We start from the raw sequence: 5693 nt of genomic DNA on the forward strand, positions 1-5693 counted from the left end.
AACCAACCCGAAGAAGCAAACACCGGAAAGAAGCACACAACATAGTAAACAACCAACACATGAACATGCTATGATATGCGGGATGCGGGATGCGATGCATATGCATGATTTTCAAAGGAATGAATGAACCTGGCCTCAACTTGGAAATCCAAGAGTGCCAGTGGAATGGTGAGGGTATTGCGGTTGAAATCGATATAAAGATCGTCGGAATCGGATGCACGGTTTGGAAATGGCAAGCAAAACAAATATGGCACCGGTCTGCGATAAACAGCAAGTAGCCATCTAAATGCAACAAGTTAAATATGCTACAGCACTCAATCATGGCAACAAAATACATGGCAGGGATCCACTCATAATGCTTGACAAAAGATGAACACTGAGCTACGGCCAATTCATCCATTAACAGGTTCAAACAAGCATGGCAAAAGTGCAATTGATAAACAGATCTCAGACTTAGTGAAATGAACACAAGCCTGGAATTTCAGATCAGGTAGCACACTTTGGAGCATGAAAACTATATGCTACAGGAACTTAACATAGCAAAGTAAAACATGGCATGGAGCTACTCAAGGAGATTAACAAAAGTCCCTTAGTGACCTTGAGCCAAAAGGGATCAGAAAATACAATTGCAAGCATGTGAACATGGCAAAAACATAATCAGATCACATACTTAGTGAAAAACTGGAGCATGCAAATCAGATATCAAGTAGGCATGTTTACGAGCTCGATGCACTCACTACAGAGCAAGTCATGACAATCTAAGCATACACCCATCAAGAATACACATTGTATAAGCTAGAAATGGCAAGAACAACAACATAGCATGCACGGATCAACCACAACATCCTCGGCAAAATCGCTAACACGTAGACAATCTGCCACGATTCACGAAATAGCAAAAATAGAGCTCAATTGACTCAAGCTAGGGTGCTTCATAATTGCAAACAAATACATGGATGGATAGAGAACCACAATATTAACAAATCATCCTTACTGATCATCCTCAAAAGAGGCACGGATCACTAGGAAACAACATGAACATATGGCATATTGATAAAAACAGATCAAGGACTTAGAGAAATCCTAAGTCCCTGAAATCAGCATTAACGAATGCACCACTTTGCAAGCTTGTACTAGTCACCACGCATATCACAAAAATACATGGATAGCACATCTGGAAAGATGGCATGGCATATAACAAAACACATGTAGAGCTCAGGAGCATATCATGCACACAATAATCATGGCAAAAATGACAAATAGCTATTTGGTGCAGCAGATTTGACAATTAACTCAAATAGCACTCTTCCAACAGCATTTCGGGCATGAAGATACGCTCAAATGAAAATGATGCAATGAGATGAAATGATGTACTCTCTGAGGAGAACATTTCGGTAAGCTATACGAGTGAAACGGAGCTACGGATGCGAAGATACGGCATGATGAACATGGCAAAATAATTAGGGTTAGGAGGGTAGAAAGTCAATCGAGGGGAAGTTTTCAGATCTGCATGTAGTTCGAGGCCGATCGGAGCTTCTCGCTGGAGACGCGCCGGAGTCGGAGAAGGAGGAGTCCGGAGCTGCAGGGAGGCGCCGGTGGAGGGAGGTTGACGCCGGCGAGGTCGGGCCGCTCGCCGGAGCACCCGGGCGAGGTGCCGTATGCCGGTGAGGGCGGAGACCACGCGGGCGGCGGCGCGGGGACCTCGCAGCGCGGCGGGGCGGCGGGGCACGCCGGCGAGGCAGTGACGTGGCGGCGCGGCGTGGCGCGCCGGCGAAGGACGAGCGGTGGCACGGGACGCCTGGTGAGGAGGCGCGACGAAGGAGGAGGCACGGGCGCACTTGGCGGCGGCGGGCGGCAATTCGGGCCCCGCGGGCTGGATCTGGGTCGCGCGGGCCCGCGGCGGCGGAGGAGAGAGGAGATCCCGTGGGCGGTGACGTGGCGCGCGGGGGTTGGAGGAGAGCAGCAGTGGGGCGACGTGGCGCGATGCGATTCGCCGGAGTGAGGTGGCGGCGTGGACATGTCCGGCGCGGTTGGACGTGTCCGGCGGCGCGAGGAGGAAGTCACTAGGGTTTCAGTCGCGAAAATTTCGGGGATGGCCACATATATATATGTAGAGGGAGCTAGGAGAGTCCAAATGAGGTGCGGTTTTCGGCCACGCGATCGTGATCGAATGCTCTAGATGATGGAGAGGGTTTTGGGCCACTTTGGAGGGGTGTTAGGCTGCAACACTCACGAGGCCTTTTCGGTCCCTCGGTTAACTGTTGGAGTATCAAACGAAGTCCAAATGACACGAAACTTGACAGGCGGTCTACCAGGGGTAAACCAAGGCCGCCTGACAAGTCTCGGTCCAATCCGAAAACGTTTAATGCCCGCACATGAAAAAGAGGTAGAAAGGGACACCGGGTGACATAGGAGCGCCGGATTGCAAAACGGACAACGAGGAAAATGCTCGGATGCACGAGACGAACATGTATGCAAATGAAATGCACATGATGACATGATATGGAATGCATGACACGCAAGCAATGACAACACAACAACAACGAATAACTGGAGGACACCTGGCACATCGGTCACGGGGCGTTACAACACTCCACCACTACGAGAGGATCTCGTCCCGAGATCTAGAATGGAACCGAGGGACAAAGGAAGAGAAATAGGATAGGTAAAGCTATGTTGCTCCTTTGACAAATGAGTGAAACCACGAACCTTGAAGAGGTTAAGCCATTCCGAGAAAAGAATACAACAGAGATAAATGAAGTTGAAGATACTCCATTAGCAAAGAGGAACAAGGAAGAACAACTTTGGGCAGCACTCCGGTTGAGAAGGGATGCAAGACTTGATAAGGCGAAAAGAACTTGAGCAAAAAGGACAGAACCTCCGGTTAAATGGATAAGCAAAAGAAAGAAGCGTGATCTTGACAAAACAAAATGATGGGTTGAAAAGAGCAACATCGCAATGCCTCCGGAAGAGAGAAATAGAAGATAGATCATTGAGATAAAAGAATGTAGAAGAAATGCCAACTTCTGCCACAAAAGAGTTTGAAAAGGCATCTTTAGGAGAAGGGTCGAACGGAGTTGTTGGAAAACCAACAACGAAAAGAATAAGCTTGATATGGTTTTATGGAGTACATCTCAAATTGTGAGGTGACCACCTGCCACTCGCGGGAAAAGAATTGGATTGATAAGAACAAGGTGACGAGAAGCTATCTCACCGGGAGGATAAATGAAGAACTTGGATCATTGATAAGCACTATAGATAGCAACAATCCTTAGGGAAAGCTTTAGGTGAAATATAACCCAAGGTAACTCCAATGAAGAGATTGATGGATTTAAAATACCTCATTCTTAATAACATGTGAATCATGAAACATGAACTCAAATTATCAAGAATGACATAATACCACCTCCAATGATACGGTAGAAAGAATTGCACTCCAGATTACAATATGAAGAAAGCTTGAGCTTCTTAGAAAAGAATGTCGATGAAAAACTTGGAGAAGGAATTAAATCCTTTATGAACCATCATGTAGAACCTTCATGAAGACTCCGGTAAACAAAAGAATGATCAAACAGAAAGAAAGATGAGAAGAGTAAGGTTGAAGCCTTGCAATGATTTAAATGAATCTCCATGGAGATGTAACTGAAAAATATTGGAACTCCGGGAAAAAAGAGAACATGAAACAATTGAATTCAGGATTTTGATGGACCTCCGGAATAAGGAATTAACCACTTGGGTGGAACAAGAATAAGAATTATTTTATGCGTATCCTTCAACAATTTAATTGCTGATAAGCAACGGATTTGGCATACTACTTATCCTCATAGAAAGATTAAGATAGATATAGCGCAAACTTGAGAAAGTCTTCAACCATCCACCGGTAGAATTTGAAAAGCACGAATGCATAATATGATACACGAAGGAAGAAAACTCTTGAACGAACCACCGTAAGAATTGAACAACAAATGAAGTAAAGGGATGAATCACCGGTAAGAATTGGCAAATGAACGAAGATATATGAGAGAGTTTAGGTACAAGTGGACGAATAGATCACGAACTTAATAGAGAATATTTGAATGATGCACCGGTAAGATTTAGAGAAACAGAGCTCAAAGCTGAGAATGAATAATTTTGAATTGATAGCCTCCGGAGAATCAAATTGAAAAGAATCTTGAATTGCTCTGGATGGGTGAAAAGAATTCTCACAAACGAAAACAATTATGAGAGGATGGCATAACGCTAGAACCACGAATCTTGAAGAGAATGGAGCAAGATAGAGAGAAAAATCTTCTTTGGTCTTCAAAATCTGAGAATGACGATGAGAAACACTAACAATAATTGTAGAGGCACTCCGGAATGAAGAATATAAAGGTTGATCCAACAATGAAAAGAATTTGAAAGATCTTGGAGAAAGACATTTGACTGATGATAAATCATTGTTACGTCAAACTTTAGTAAAGAATTTTGTTATAACTCCGGAAAATAAGAAGAGTCAGGTAAGATCCTGGAAAAAGACCTGTGGGTTAGGGACCACTCAAAAGAAACACCGTTGAAATGATTTAAAAGAGAGGTTGCACCGGTTGAATTAAATGGCTTGAATGAGGTGACATCCTCGAAAGATCTTGAACGAAAGTAGAGTGGAAACACGAATCTTCTGACATATCTTGAGCACTCCAGAACAAATGAATAGCGAGAAGTGAATTATTATGAGGTGCACCGGTATGAGAAGGTATTGAAACGAGGAAAGGATATGATCAACAAAGTTTGACTAGAATCCACCGGAGAGGAAAAAGAATGAGAAGTGACGAACTAGTAGAACATTTTCAAGAGAACCACCTGGTAAGACTATTGACGGAAAAGAATGGAGAGATTTCTCATCAATCACATGATAATTGATTCAGAAATCTGAATCCTTGAAAAAAAGGGGGGGGGGGGGGGGAAAAACAAAGACGGCTTAGGATGGAAGAAATGAACACTGTAGAAAGAACTGGTAATTGATCTTGCGGATGTAGAAAAGATCGGATCCACTAGAAGAGAAACACGCCGGTTGAAAAGGATTGACAAGACAATCTCGATGATTATGAAGGATTAGTATTCGCATTGGAGTATGAGAACACCATTCGGGGAAGGTATGGAATCAACAGTTGACTTCGAAGCAACTCGAATACCACAACTCAAAAACAAAAACAAAGGATTGGCTTGCAAAATAAGAGATTTCGTCCAAAGTTTTCGTGGTGGGGCCTACACGGGCTCGATCGTATAGCACCATCATGTACAAGGCAGTGCACATGACATACGAAGCGTCCCCGAGTCGGCATAGCCAAGGACTCTTTAAGACACAACGAGACCACTGTAAAACCGACCGTGGATAGGCAGACCACTAGACGTCGAACCCCAATTTCATATCATACATCTGTCGGAAAGATATCCTAAGAGCTATTTGAATTCGCCCTATAGTGAGTCGTATTACAATTCACTGGCCGTCGTTTTACAACGTCGTGACTGGGAAAACCCTGGCGTTACCCAACTTAATCGCCTTGCAGCACATCCCCCTTTAACAAATCCTACATCCAGCTGTATCCATCCTTCAACACATAACCAAGAAACCTTCGGAAATCGTCTACCTCAACCTTCGAAAAGCATCCGTTATACGAGTTATGGCAATACTCCCGAACTCCCGCCCCAGTACTGGG

The sequence above is a fragment of the Triticum urartu genome, chromosome 2 (assembly GCF_003073215.2).
Source record: "Triticum urartu cultivar G1812 chromosome 2, Tu2.1, whole genome shotgun sequence".
NCBI lineage: Eukaryota > Viridiplantae > Streptophyta > Magnoliopsida > Poales > Poaceae > Triticum > Triticum urartu.